Source organism: Rattus rattus, chromosome 1 (genome assembly GCF_011064425.1).
Source record: "Rattus rattus isolate New Zealand chromosome 1, Rrattus_CSIRO_v1, whole genome shotgun sequence".
NCBI lineage: Eukaryota > Metazoa > Chordata > Mammalia > Rodentia > Muridae > Rattus > Rattus rattus.
The window spans coordinates 28857660-28873522 of record NC_046154.1 but is presented as its reverse complement, the minus strand read 5'-3'; the positions used below and the strand labels follow the sequence as shown (position 1 = coordinate 28873522).

At 49.3% G+C, this 15863-nt stretch overlaps 1 pseudogene; it reads left to right on the top strand.

The window, feature by feature from the left end:
* Positions 1 to 2360: 2360 nt before the first annotated feature.
* The window catches only part of LOC116897089, a 14023-nt pseudogene continuing 520 nt past the window's right edge, over positions 2361 to 15863 (top strand).

Sequence of the window (15863 nt, the reverse complement as noted above, 5' to 3'; positions counted from 1 at the left end):
AAAAAGAAAAGAAAAAAAAAAAAAGTCACTGGACTCAAGGGAGGCCTGACTCAGGTGCTGATGCCCACTGTCTCAGTCAGGGTTTCTATTCCTGCACAAAACATCACGACCAAGAAGCAAGTTGGGGAGGGAAAGGGTTTATTCAGCTTACACTTCCATGCTGTTCATCACCAAAGGAAGTCAGGACTGGAACTCAAACAAGCCAGTGTGTAACATCCCTCCATGGCCTCTGCATCAGCTCCTGCCTCCTGACCTGCTTGAGTTCCAGTACTGACTTCCTCTGGTGATGAACAGCAATGTGGAAGTGTAGGCTGAATAAACCCTTTCCTCCCCAACTTGCTTCTCGGTCAGGATTTGTGCAGGAAGAGAAACCCTGACTAAGACACCCGTGAAGTAGCCTGAAGTTGTGCTTGAGGTATCAGATTTGGTGGACCAAGAAAGTCTTCCTGTGGGGAAGATGGCGACAAAAGAGGGCCATAATCAGTACTGTGAGGGAGCAGGCACCATGGGGCAGAAGAACTCAAGGTAGGTGGGACCCAGAGGAGGGACAGAAGCAAAGACCATGTACACTGGAGTAACTGTGACCTGAGTCAGGGTGTTAGGCACTCAGCTGAGAGCAAGACTAGATCTCACGGGCTTCTTTTTTTTTTGGAGCTGGGGACCGTACCCAGGGCCTTGTGCTTGCTAGGCAAGCGCTCTACCACTGAGCTAAATCCCCAACCCCTCTCACGGGCTTCTTGACCATCATGCATTCTCCATGAGGCCCAGAGGCAAGGGCACCATTTGTCTTCTTTCCCATGTAGCCTTACAATAAATGGGTCCCTTAAACCTGTATAAGCATTTACCTGGTCCTCTTCACCCACAAGAACTCTACCACCCCACCTCTCCCGTCTCTTCTACATCCTAATCCACCTCCCAGAACCAAAAGAAGCCAGAGATGGTGGAGCCCTGGCTTTAAGAGCCAAAGCCAAGGCCTTGCCTTCTCTGTGTGTCTGCCTCAGAGCCTCCTGTTCCTCATCAGAAACCTAGGAGGAGCCACGTGTGGAGGCGTAGGTCGGTAACCCAGCAGGCAGGAAGCAGGGGGAGCTGCAGTTTGAGGCCAGTCCAGGCTGTATGAGACGACTGTATGTCGCCGTCCCAGAGGTTGCCGGGATCTGGCAATAGGTGGGCAGAGCAGGTTCCAGCCTTCCTAGGGGGTCCCACCCTTCACACTCCCACACTCCCCTTGCCCTTCTGTCTCATGTCCCTGCTTCCACTTCTACTGCAAAGGGGGTTCTGTTTTGGAGTCGTTTTTTGTTTGTTTGTTTTGCTTTTTTGTTTGTTTGTTTGTTTTTATGAGACAGAGTTTCTCTGTGTAGCCCTGGCTGTCCTGGAACTCATTCTGCAGACCAGGTTGGCCTTGAACTCAGAGATCCACCTGCCTCTGCCCCCTGAGTTCTGGGATTAAAGGCCTGTGCCGCAACTGTGCTGCTAGGGGTCCTGCTTCGACACACCGGGAGGGAACAGAGGTCTGTGGCCCCTTGAGCTTCAGACACACGTGAGCAGCCAGCAGGGCGGTTACGGTTACTCAAGGCTGGGCTCACTTAGTCATGGGTTTTCCTCCTCAGTTTAAGGGACGAGAACAGGGTAGGGAGCTGGGCAGTGGTTAGGACAAGAGGTCCTGTGGAGACTCCAGTTGAGAGTCACATGAGGCTGTGTCACTCCAGTGCTGAGTGTCTGGGCTGCCCATCCCCATTTCTCCTGAATCTCCTCAAGCCTCTCTGCGTTCTCTTGAGGGTGACAGGCTACGGACTGATGACTCCCTGGTAGCACGAGCTCCAGAGACAGGGAGAGGACTGGGTTCAAATCCTAGCTCAGTCACTCCCCCGTGACCAAGGCTGGCTGCTCGGCCTGTCTCAGCAAGAGTGGAGCTGGAAGGCTAGGGCTGTGGTTCAGAAGTCAATCATACAATATTCCAGAGGTGGGGCCGGGGAGATGGCCAAGTGGTTAGAGCACTGACTGTTGTTCCAGAGGTCCTGAGTTCAAATCCCAGCAACCCCATGGCGGCTCACAACCATCTGTAATGAGATCCGATGCCCTCTTCTGGTGCGTCTGAAGACAGGTACAGCGTACTTATATATAATAAATAAATCTTTCAAAAAAACAATATTGCAGAGGTTCAGGGTCCAGTACCTTTCCCACCCACCACCCACACACATCTACCCCCAGCCGTCAAGCCTGTTTGCCTGAGTTCAGTCCCCAGGATGCACATGGTAGCGGGAGAGAACGGACTCCCTCAAAGTGTGCCCTGAGTGTGCTGCACGAGTGTGCCGTCTGCACAAACAGTAAACAAAGAAAATATAATTAAGCTTTTCACCAAGATGGCGCCGAAAGCGAAGAGGGAAGCTCCCGCCCCTCCCGAAGCTGAAGCCAAAGCCACGGCCTTGAAAGCTAAGAAGGCGGTGCTGAAAGGCGTCCACAGCCACAAAAAGAAGACGATCCGAACGTCACCCACCTTCCATCTGCCCAAGACCCTGCGGCTCTGGAGGCAGCCAAGATATCCTGGAAAGAGTGCGCCCGGGAGAAACAAGCTTGACCACTGTGCTAGCATCAATTTCCCCCTGACCACTGAGTCGGCCATGAAGAAAAGAGAGGACAACAACACACTGGTGTCCATTGTGGATGTCAAGGCCAACAAGCACTGGATCAAACAGGAGGCCATGAAGAAACTCTGACATTGATGCAGCAAAGTCAATACCCTGATACGGCCTGACGGAGAGAAGAAGGCGTATGTTCTCTCGGCTCCAGGTTACGATGCTCTAGATGTTGCCAACAAGGTTGGGATCATCGAAAGTGAGTCCAGGTCGGTTGTGGTGGCGCACACCGGTAGGATTTGCTGAAGGAGGCAGAGGAAGGAGGATCACGAGTTCGAGGCCAGCCTGGGAAAGTGAGTCCAGATAGCTAAATCTAAATATATGCTTTTTTTTCACCATAAAAAATGTAATTAAAAGAAGACTAACAAGGCTGGAAAGATGGCTGAATGGTTAGCAGCGCTTGCTGCTCTTCCACAGGGCTTGTGTTAGATTCCCAGCACCATGTCTGACAGCTCACGACCGCCTGTAATTACAGCTGGGGGGATCTGACACCTCTGGTCACCATGGGAACCTGCAGTCATCACTCATATGCACATACCCACAGGTGAACACACACATAATTAAAAATAAAAAGAGTTTGGTTCTGGAGAGATGGCTCAGTGGTTAAGAGCACTGACTGCTCTTCCAGAGGTCCTGAGTTCAATTCCCAGCAACCACATGGTGGCTCACAACATCTGTAAAGAGATCCAATGCCCTCTTCTGGCGTATCTGAAGACAGCTACAGTGTACTTATGTATAATAAAAATGAATAAATCTTTAAAAAAAAAAAAGACTCTGATATATTCACACTCTTCTATCCACCCAGCCAAGAGCAGGCACCCTTTTTTTTTTTTTTTTTTTTAAAGATTTATTCATTTATTATATATAAGTACACTGTAGCTGTCAGATACATCAGAAGAGGGCATCAGATCTCTTTACAGATGGTTGTGAGCCACCATGTAGGTGCTGGGAATTGAACTCAGGACCTCTGGAAGAGCAGTCGGGGCTCTTAACCACTGAGCCATCTCTCCAGCCCTTCCCCTCATCCTTTTGGTTGTAGTTTTGAAACAATGCAGGCTGATCCACATAGGTAGGTGAGGGTGACCTTGAACTGGTAACCCTCCTGCCTCTACCGAGTGCTGGGATTAAAAACACGTACAGGAAAGGATGTCCATACACTCACATACCAAGTATATAGCGACGCTCACTTTTTTTTGTTTCAGAGACAAGTCTCCTCACTATCGTCCTGGAATTCACTGCGTAGATCAAGCTAGCCTCAGACTTCCGCAATCCTCATCTCTGTCCCCCGCTCCCCCGGGCTAGGATCACAGGTGGAGATTACCTGATTGACATTCACAGACTAATACACACATACTTAAACTTCATACTTAAACCAGATTGTATCTGGACCATCGAGACACACGCGTATTTTGCACACAGTTCTGTACACTCTGGGACATTCACAGCCACTCTTAAGACATACGGTGACTTGTTGGGTCACGGGCACTCACATAACTTCCTCACCCACCCCCGCGGCCATCTCCTTCATAGGAGTTCCTGCCAACTACCAACTTGTCTGGCTTTCTCCCCGCACCTATTTCCCACCATCCTCTGGGGCCTCCGGGGCCTCCCTCCAGAGCCCTCTGGGGGCGGGGGGAAGGGGGAGAGGGCAGGGTTAGCCCTGCTGATGTGGCAACGCCGCTCACCTGCAACGTAGGCCACACCCTCCACTAGGCGAGGTTTAAAGGAACAGCATTCCTTGCCGCTCACGTGGTTTGGTCTGTAGCCTGCGTTTCTCAGACCCGGGAAGGTGAGACTTGGAGAGGGCTTAGAGAATACTTGGGACTTGAACCTAGTGTCTAGAAGGAAGGGATGGCTATACCAGAAGAAGAAGCTGGAACCAAGGCTCACTTTTTTTATTTTTATTTTTATGTGGTGGGCATTTGTGCCTGCTCCTCTTCCGTTCCCAACCTCCCTAGCAGGCACTCCCACCGTTTGGCAGGCCTTGTCTAGGGAGCCAACACCATCTGGGCTCTCTGCCAGAAACCTGGGTGTCCCCCGCTACATCTCTCCCTGAAGAATCTGTCTCTTATTCCTTTTTCAAAGCTGGGTGAGATGTGCTTGCCCAGTGGGCATCCCGGCTGGTTACTTCCTAGTCATGTGACAGGACCAGGCCCTCCTCAGGTCTGCCATTGTCTCCTCTCTCTGAGAAACACTTCTACCTATCAGGATTGGGGAGTTAACACGCAGGTAAAGTGCAGCAGGGGCCAAGGCCAGAGACTTGGGATTGACCTGGCAAGGGGACCTCAGAGTCATAGGGACATGCTGAAAGGGACCAGGTCTTCCTGCTGGACCTTGCCTTTCCACACACAGCCTCCTAGTGATCCCTTAGCTTCTGCCTTAATTCAGTGTGGTTTACTCTGAGGCGCCCTCCCTCTGCTCTCAAAGCTGCACCAGCCCAGCCTGGCTTTGCTGGTGGGAGGAGTGTCTGGGAGGTGAGCAGGTAGTAGAGATGGAGAGGGGTCAGGGAGACCCAGCCATATCTTCTGGAAGTCACCACTCTAATGGAGAAGAGCTAACCTGGTCTGCTCCTGGAATACTTGCCCTTTGCCCTTTCACCCCCAGTGCTAGGAATTGAACTGGGTGTCTTGAACTCCCTAGGCGAGTGCTCTACTTTGAACAGCACCCCAGCTTGGACTTCCGGCTTACTCAGGGAAAGCCAATCTATCCCTGAAGTTCCAGAACTAGTGAGCTAGAGAGATATGCTGTGCCCCAAGCACACTTCTGATGGGAGAGGCAGTCAGATCCAAGAGTTCTTGTGCTGTAGGGAGGTCCCTGAAGTAGCCAGGACACATAACACTTCCCCTGGGACACACAATCTACTGGGGAAACTCACCCTCTCTCGGGGTTACCAGCTGGAGAAAGAGACATAACCTCTTTTCTCAGGGACTTGAGTTCCATTTCCAGCCCCCATATCAACCAAATGGCTCACAAAACACGTGTGATTCCAGCTTCAGGGCAGCCAACATCCTCTTCTGGTTTCCAAAGGCTTGCGCGCGTGCATGTGCGCGCACACACGCAAAGAACAAAAATAATATTTAAAGAAACGAAATAGTTTCACGGGTTAGGAAGTTGAAAGGTATGGCGTGAATGCGCTGGCCGTGCAATGCTCTCACATGGTAAGGCAGGGTGCACACGGCCCACATTCCCAACGCCCAGGCTTCAAAGGCACACATTCCAGGATTTACAGGCGTGATGCTCATTCGTGGGAATGACCTCTGAGGATTCCTTGAAGCCATTAATAGAAGACATACATGCCCTCAAGGTCACCACTGTGTAATCCGAGGGAATTTAGATTCAGCAAGAAATCTGGAGTCACGTCATGGCAGAGAGAGTTTGCAATCCCAGCACTCAAGAGCTAGAGGCAGGAGTTCAAGGTCATCCTTGACTACATAATGAGATCCAGAAGAACACCGGAGGGGTGGGACCAATGGCTCGTTGATTGAGAGCACCAATTACTATCCCAGAGAACCCGGATTTCATTCCTAGCACCTACATGGTGGCTCACAGCTACTTATCACTCCAGTCGCAAGGGATTCAACAGACGCTGAGGGCACTAGAGACATGGGGCGTTTATACTCACATATAAATACATAAGCATGCAGGCAAAACCGCTCATCCGCAAAAAAAAAATTAAAACTAAGAAAACAAACAAAACATTTGCCACCAAGCCCGACAATCTGAGTTCGATCCCCAGATCCCACATAATAGGAGAAAAACAGCTCCCACGAGTTGTCTGTCCAGCACATGTATAAATGTAGGTGGCTCATGACCATAACACAGACACTTGGGACGCATGGGCAGGATGAATCCGAGGGCAGCCTGGTCTACAGAGTTCCAGGCTAGCCAGAGGTATACAGTGACATTTTGTCTCACAAGGTAAAACTACAAAAACAAAGCCAGTTGTAGTGGCACACACCTTTAGAGGCAGGGGGATGTCTGTGAGTTCAAAGCCAGCCTGGTTTACAGAGGCACCACGTCTAGAGCAGCCTAGGAGTCAGAAGGGACACTCCAGAAAGGACAGAAGAAACTGCTGAGTCGGGGGGTCTGCCGACGCCTGTATTAGGAGTAAGTAGCTTTGTGGGAGTCCCACAGAGTCTGAGATAAGGCCCCAATGATCCTCGCCTGGAAAAGGAATTTATTTGCATTTTTCCACTCAGGGTCCAGGTAAGAACTGAGTTGACTGCCAGGCTGTTCCTTAGGAATTCCCCTATTCCTCCTAAGAGCGATAGTATTGTATTTTCCATTTTAAAGCCAAGGAAACAGAATCCCAGGAGTCCAGAGACACAGTGGGGCGAGGAGGCTGGATTTATACTCCAGTCTCCTGAGTCTAATGTCTGGCTTTTACCGTGGAGTCTGCAGCCCATGGCTTTCCAACTGGTGGAGCTGGTGGTGCTATTGTTATATTGTTATTTGTTTGTTTACTTATTTATTTATTGTGGTACTGGGGATTGAACACAGAATCTCATGTGTACTAAAGTCAGCTCAAAGACAGAGCTGCATGCCTAACCCATACCTAGCCCGGGATCGTTTCTAATCATTCCTGTTTGTGTATGTGTTAGTCTAACACTACGTCCTCTGTAACCCAAGCCGGCCTCTAGCTCAGCTATGGAGTGGAGGATGACCTCGAACTTTTGATCTTCCTGCCTCAACTGAGTGCTGGGAGTAGAGGCACACTCTAGGGTTGCTTGCATGTTAGACAAGCACTCTGCCTACTGAGCCATATCCCAGTCCCGTTTATTACTAATTACTGCTTTGATGACGGGGCTCACCTCAGGCTCCGCCCTCCAGGGTTTTTTTTTTTTTTGCACTGTCGGTTCTGAAAAGGCAAGTCCGGGGCGCCCCCGCGCGGTCCCGAGAGGAAACACACGTCCTGCTGTGTCAGGCATCTGAGTGGGAAAAGTGATGTCTGTGTGGCGCCGCCTGTAGGCTGCACTAGACATTGCAGGCGAGTTAACCAGTGGAAGCCGTGGGTGCCTTGATAGGCGCTCAGCAGAATGACGGTACGCAGCGGTGGGAGCAGAGAGGACAAAAGGAAGGAAGGGAATAACCACTGTCTCTTGTATGCAAAGAGATCAGCATCAACCTCCCTTCCTTTCTTCTGATGTTTTTGATTGCCTGGTTTTTCGAGACAGGGTTTCTCTGTGTAGCCCTGGCTGTCCTGGAAATCTCTATAGAGAAGGCCTTCAATTCACAGAGATCTGCCTGCCTCTGCCTCCCAAGCGCTAAGGCTGGCTAAAGCCATCGCCACCAAGTCCCAACTCCCTTTCTCATTTAACATACACACCTATCACAGAAGCAAAACCTGACCTCCAGGGAGGTTAAGAAATCTGCCTGTGGGGGTTGGGGATTTAGCTCAGTGGTAGAGCCCTTGCCTAGGAAGCGAAAGGCCCTGGGTTCGGTCCCCAGCCCAGAAAAAAAAAAAAAAAAAAAAAAAAAAAAAAAAAAGAAATCTGCCTGTGGCCACGACCCGGTGCCTGGAGAGTAAGCCTGAGGTGGTCCGGCTTCTGGTTCCCACCACACGGACCATAAGCCTCTGGAGGTCCAGGGCAATGACACCTAAGTAGTAGAGGGGGGATTGGATGCTGGGTGCTATCAATCCCACAAGTGTGACTCTGTTTTCTTTTTCTGATAATTAATTTATTTTTATTTTATATGAATTGGTATTTTGCCTGTGTGTATGAGGGTGTCAGGTTCCCTGGAACTGGAGTTGCAGTTGTGAGCTGCCATGTGGGTGCTGGGAATTGAACACGGGTCCTCTGGAAGAGCAAGCAGTGCTCTTAACCGCTGAGCCATCTCTGCCTTATGGAAAAGCTGCAGGTCAGGCATACAACTATGAATTAATATAAGTACTGTTCTTAGTACCTCTAATGCCTGCACTCATAGGAAGCAGGGAATCGCAAGTTCGAGGAGAGTGTGAGCTACTTAATAAGACTAGAAACATTTTAAAGTTATTTATTTATTTATTTATTTATTTTCCTACACAGGGATCCTCTGTGCAGCCCTGGCTATTCTGGACTTCCCTCTGTAGACCAGGCTAGCTTTGAACTCACAGAGATATGCCTGCCCCCTGCCTCTCTATAGAGTATAGGGATTATTAAAGTCATGCACCACCACTGTCCAGCCGTAAAAATGTTTGTTTGTTTGTTTGTTTGTTTGTTTGTTTCAAAGATTCATTTATTTATTTATTTTTTTTTTTGGTTCTTTTTTTCGGAGCTGGGGATCGAACCCAGGGCCTTGCGCTTCCTAGGCAAGCGCTCTACCACTGAGCTAAATCCCCAACCCCAAGATTCATTTATTTTATGTATGTGAGTACACTGTTGCTATCTTCAGACACACCAGAAGAGAGCATCGGATCCCAATACAGATGGTTTTTTTTTTTTTTTTTTTAGATTTATTTATTTTATTTATATGTTAGTACACTGTAGTTCTCTTCAGACACTTCAGAAGAGAGCATCCCATTACAGATGGTTGTGAGCCACCATGTGGTTGCTGGGAATTGAACTCAGGACCTCTGGAAGAGCAGTCAGTGCTCTTAACCGCTGAGCCATCTCTCCAGCCCCGGTTTTGTTTTTTTTTAAAGATTTATTTATTATATGTAAGTACACTGTAGACTGTCTTCAGACACACCAGAAGAGGGCATCAGATCCCATTACAGATGGTTGTGAGCCACCATGTGGTTGCTGGAATTGAACTCAGGGCCTCTGGAAGAGAAGACAGTGCTCTTAACCACTGAACCATCTCTCCAGCTCCCAAAAATATGTTTTAAAAAAAGAAAAATTAGAGAATGTGCTTAGCATCTAAGAAGACTGAGTTCCATTTTTTAGCTTGAAAGAAAAAAAAAAAGAATGATTTTTATATAGGGGCTTGAGTGATGACTCAGCAGTTAAAAACACAGACAACTCTTCCAGAGGACCCAAGTTCAATTCCCAGCACCCACGTTAGGCAGTTCACAACTATCTGTAACTCCAGATTCAGGGGAATCCAAAGTTCTGGCCCTACAGGCTCTTGCATTTATCTGAACACACACATACACACACACACACACACACACACACACACACACACAGAGACACTAACTCACAGTTAGTCACACAGATTCACATACACACATTCACACTCTCTCACACTCACACTCTCTCACACTCACATAGACACACACTCTCACACACTCATACACACACACACTCACACAAACTCTCATACACACTCACACACATTCACACACACTCACGCACACAATTTTTTGAAGCAGGGTTTCTCTATGTAGCTCTGGCTGTCCTAGAACTTGCTCTGTAGACCAGGCTGGCCTCGAACTCAAAGAGACCCACTGCCTCCTGAGTGCTAAGATTAAAGACATGTGCCATTACTGAGGGTTTAAAGTTTTTAAATAGACAGTGATAGCTAGAATTTCTGGGTCCTTTGATGAAACACTTTTCTTCGAGTTCATTCTCACAATAAACCTGTCCTGAGATGGGTCTCCCAGTTTTGTGGAGACCATAGCCTATGAGTGGAGTAACTTTCCCAAGAGCACCCAGTGAATACAGTAAGGTGCTGGGCCCCTTCTAGCCTCTCACTTCTGAAGCCTGGATTCATGTCCTGCTTCAAGAGAAGGTGACCTGGAGAGTCCTGTGGGGCATCTCAGACCCATATTTCTTCTACTTCAGGACAGCATCAGTACAGGGCAGAATGGCTTCCCCTTGGGTTAAGTGATGGGGTTTTCAGAGCAACTTCACACCTCCCACTCCTGACTGAGCCTCTCATCCGGTCACAACAGTCCTATGAAGAGAGTGTCGAGGGTGCACTTTACTCTCAGAGAGCCACGACCTAGGGAATGCTGCTCCCATAATTATTAGGGCTGGCTCTACAGTATGAGCAGGGTGAGAGGGGACTGTTGTTAGTGCCTCCCATGCTGCTCTCGAGTGCTCCCCACTTCCTAGATCACCTCCGTGACAATCATAGCCCTGTTCATCTTCCATGACTCAGGACCTTACGGACTCAAGACTGATTAAGAATGTTCATGTCTCTCTTACTTTATCTTTATTTATGTGTATAAATAGGTCTTAGTCACTGTTCTGTTGCCGTGAAGAGATACCATGACCAAGGTGACTCACCAAAAAATAAAGCATTTAATTAGAGGGTTGCTTACAGCTCTGGGGGGCTAATCTGTAACCATGTATAACCACGGAACAGTAACCGAGAGCTTACACTGAGATCACAACCACAAGGCAGAGAGAGGTGACTGGGAACGGTGTGGGCTTTGGTGTTTCCTGATGTCCCATGATGAAGCCTCAAAGCCCACCTCCACTGACACATCTCCTCCAACAAGGCCGGATCTTCCAATCCTTCCCAAACAGTTCCACCAACTGGGATCAAGCATTCAAATAGGAGTCTATGGGGGTCATTCTCATTCAAACTATCACAATGTATATGTCTGTGTGGATGTGTGCTTCCTGTGTGCTGGGAGGGGGCACACACCTTTAATCCCAGTCCCCGGAAGACTGAGGCAGGTGGATCTCTGTGAGTTCGAGACCAGCCTGGTCTGAAGAGTGAGTTCCTGGAAAGCCAGGGTTACACAGAGAAACCCTAACTTAAAACAAACAAACAAGTCAAAATATACCACATGTGGGCGCCCATGGAGGTCAAAAAGTCAGAATCCCTGGAGGTGGAGTGACAGGTGGCTGTGAAATATCTGAGCTAAGTTAAGAACTGAACTCTGTCCTCTAAGAGAGCAGCAGGTGCTCCTAACTGCTGAGCCATCTCTCCAGCTCCTGTCCCTCCCTCCCCTCCCTCCCTCCCTCCCTCCCCTCCCCTCCTCCCTTCTCTCCCCATCTCTAGTTCTTGCTGTTTGCTTGTTTTTCCAGGCAACTGCTCTACTACTGAGCTAAATCCCAAACCCTTTTTCCTTTTGTTTTTGCCTTTACTGAGGATTGAATTCAAGGGGCTAGAGAGACAGCTCTGAGGTCAAGAACACTGGATGCTCTTTCAGAGATCCCGGGTTCGATTCCCAGCATCCACATGGCAGCTCACAACCATCTGTAACTCCAGTTCCAGGGGACCTGACAGACACACATGCAGACAAACACCACTGAATGCAAAATAAAAAAATAAAAATAAAAATAAATTATTATTAAAAAAAAAGAGAGGGGCTGGAGAGATGGCTCAGCGGTTAAGAGCACTGACTGCTCTTCCAGAGGTCCTGAGTTCAATTCCCAGCAACCACCTGGTGGCTCACAACCATCTGTAATGGGATCTGATGCCCTCTTCTGGTGTGTCTGAAGACAGCTACAGTGTACTTATGTATAATAAATAAATCTTTAAAAAAAGCGAGAGAGAATTGAATTTGAGGTCTAAGCACCAGGTCATTCTTACACACACACACACACACACACACACACACACACACACACACACACACACATATAATTTATAGTCTATAGTCTATATCACTATCACTCAGCTAAATATCTCTCTTCCCACTCTTCTCATTTGGGTGTTTGGTGCCCTCAACCTTTGTGGCCAGGGCTTCCTGAAATTCAGTTTTGCTTTGTTTTGTTTTTAAATGATTTATTTATTTATATACATGAGTACACTGTCGCTACCTTCAAACAGAGCAGAAGAGAGCATTGGATCCCATTACAGATGGTTGTGAGCCACCATGTGATTGCTGGGAATTGAACTCAGGACCTCTGGAAGGGGAGTCAGTGCTCTTAACCACTGAGCCATCTCTCCAGCCCCCTGGAGAATTCAGTTCTCATCTTGGAGGTTTTAGCAGTAAAGAGGCTCACTCACCTGAGGCCTTTGCTGGAAGAGGGTTCGTGAAAGGAGTGTTTACAGAGGCATGTGCAGGGACACGGCCTTGCAGCAGACACTACTCTGAGCCAGAGGAGTTAAGGGCAGGCGGTCTTGCCAGGAAACCTGATAGCGAATCCGTGCATGAGACACAGGCTAGCTGTAGCCTTTGGTAGAGGACTGTGATCCTTGCCCAGGAGGACCTCACTGTGGGACAAAAGCCTGATAAATGGCTCAGGTTCCGGCTACAACTCAGTGGTTGTAGCTCAGTGGTGGGGCGGGACCTGGCATGTGCCAGGCTTTGGATCCAGTTCTCAGAATAGCTAGGGGAGTGTGGGACTATTGCAGTCACTCTCTCCTCTTTTTTTTCGTCCCTTTCTTTTTTCCTTCAAGACAAGAGTTTCTCTTTATAGCCCCAACTGTCCTGGAACTCACTCTGTAGCCCAGGGGCTGATCTTGAACTCACAGAGATCCACCTGCCTCGGCCTCCAGAGTGCTGGGATTAAAGGCCTGTGCCACCACCACCCAGCTCTCTCTCTCCCTTCTTATTCTGCTGTCTCCACCACTGAGGGCAGAAGGCCCTCAATGACACTGTGGCAGGAATCAGCTCCTGGACAAGCAGGGCAGCAGAGAGATGGAGTGGGGAGTTAGGCAGAGAATGGCGGTGTTCCTCTTCTTGGGTTCCGCTTTGTGAATACATTTATTTTTGAAAGCACCCTCTGGGTCTGGCTCAGAAAATCCTCTTCTTATCTTCCCAGGTCCAGTCTGCCCTGTCCATGAGGCAGTCCCAGAAAGGACCTCTCCCCGCCCTGGGCCCCTGGGTGTCAGTCTCTATGGCTACATTGCTTAGCCTAGCGCTCAGGCATTGTTCTCGATGCGAGCTTGCACTCCCAGGTGAAGGTTCTGGCATCTTCTACACAATGGACTTCTTGCAGACCTGTGCCAAGAAAGCCATTTGCTCTGATACAGACTCAGCACAGACCAAATGTCGATGTGTGCCAAGGGACTGAGTCCCGTGACCTTGCTCACAGAATGCCCCCTGGGTAGATGCAATCTGGACACATGTGTGCGTGCATGCATGTGTGTCTGTCTGTCTGTCTGTCTATCTGCCTGCCATGGTCCACTGGAACTCTACAGTGGTGGGGAGCATGAACCTGGCATTCAGCCAGGATAACACTGTATTGATCTTGATAGAATCACCCATCCTTCTTGTCCTTCCTCCATTCACTCCATTCAACCAACATTTGTTAGTTTTCATTGTATGTGCACGTGTGTGTACATCACATGTGTGTGTGGGCATGGTGGCATGTGTGCCACTTGCGTGGAGTAGATTCCCTTCTTCCACCTTTACGAGGGTTCCGGGATTAAATTCAGTAGCAAGGCTGCCTCAACAAAGTGTCCTGACACTGAGACTGTCTAAGAGAGATTTCTAGGACGCAGCACTGATGATGCCACAGCTACACAGCTATCCCTTCCCCTCTGGGCCTTCCATTCTAGCGGACAATGCAGAAAAGTTAGGAATTACAAATGAACACCACTGCCAGGTGATGGTGGCAGCACTCGGCTTTAATCCCAGCACTGGGGAGGCAGAGGCAGGCGGATCTCTGTGTTTGAGGCCAGCCTGATCTACAGAACCAGTTCCAGGACAGTCCAGGCTACACAGACACTGTCTTGAAAAATAAAAACAGAAAACAAACCAGGGCAAAAACAAAACAAATGAACACTATTGAGTTGTTAGGAGTTTTTTGAGATTTCTTTTCTTTCTTTCTTTTCTTTTTCTTTCTTTCTTTCTAGACTGGGTTTCTTTGTGCAGCCCTGGCTGTCCTGGAACTCTGTGTGGTTTGCCCTGGAGTTATCTGTATTTTGATGCTAATTCCGCTGCCCCAAGGACAGCTGCCTAGTCACTGTCAGGACTCAGGTGACTTCACCAGAACCTTCTCTCCATTGGATTTGTAAAATACAGGTACAGGATAGAAGGAGGCCTGTCATTGGATGAGAAGGAAGGATGGGCAGGAGAGAAGTTTGAGGGAAGAGAGAAGAGACAGGAAGGAGAGGGCAAAAAGCCATGGCAGGTGACGTTAAGATTCCGCTCTGGGGGGTTGGGGATTTGGCTCAGTGGTAGAGCGCTTGCCTAGCAAGCGTAAGGCCCTGGGTTCGGTCCCCAGCTCCGGAAAAAAAAAAAAAAAAAAAAGACTCCGCTCTGGGTATTTATGGGTTGTTATTAATGTTCTTAAGGGATGGATGTGTACAGGGCTTTGTATGTTTAGGTGAAGGGGGGAGGCAGTCCCTGTCCTGTGATTGCCATCCTTGCTGCCTGTTGCCTAGCACCTTGGGGTAAACAGCAGGCTGGCAGGCCCTGCCCTTGCTCCCTTCTCTCTGACTGGCAACAGCTGTCCAGCAAGCAGCCCGAGGCTCTGCCAACCTCCTCCCCTGGAATATTTCAGGGATAAGTCAGAAAATGACCAACTGCCTCCGAATCTCTTCTTCCATAGACCTTACATGGGTATATTGGGTTGCTCTGGGCTTTTCCCTTCCTCCCTTTGCAGTCTACAAAAAGATGCAAATACACAGCCACAGGAGGCACTCCAGAGAGTATACAGCCGCCTTCAACCCCCCTACCCCTACCTCTCAGCTGCCACGCTGGCACACGGCGCCCCCCCACCCCCCAGACTCACAATGGCACTCACTCATGGTGATGCACTTGCTCCGTAGTCGCTCCAGCCAGCACCCACTTCCCCTTAGGACATTCACACCTGACACAGTCACCCTGCTCTCACATCATAGAGTTGCATTCTCACACGTCCACCCAGGACAGGAATGATATCACACTGGGGATACGGACCCTAGACCCATCTTCCGAGGCATGCACGCACGGAACCTTCACCAGATGTTCCCAGATGTGGGCACATGGCTCACCACGCACAAGCTACCCAGTCAACAGCACACAAGCATCAGTCCTCATCCACCATCTCCTAGGCTGCTCTAAAGATCTGATTAAATGGTGTCCAGCTTTCTGGCTCTGGCCGCTGGGTACACAGCATTCTTCTGCAATTGAATCAAAGCCCTCCTCCCTGACACAGGGACGAAGTGGAAAAAAATAATCAGAGCAAGAATGCCTGGGGCCCAGGTCTGGGAAGGGGCCCAGCAGCTCTCCTTGGGGGAGGGGGAGAGTGCCTTCAGTCTAAGCCGGGAAGTCTAACCCTGACACCACACCGGAGGGCCAAAGACTTAGGGGTGGGTGCATGCCTTGAAACACAACAGAAGTGGCTGAGCAGGAGCGACAAGTGGACCCTCAGAAGACCCTAAGAAACCTCCCAGGGCGAGGGGGAAAGACCTGAATTAAACAGACTCAACTTTACTGCCTTTCTGCAGTTCTTCCTCAGCCGCGGCCCCTAGCTA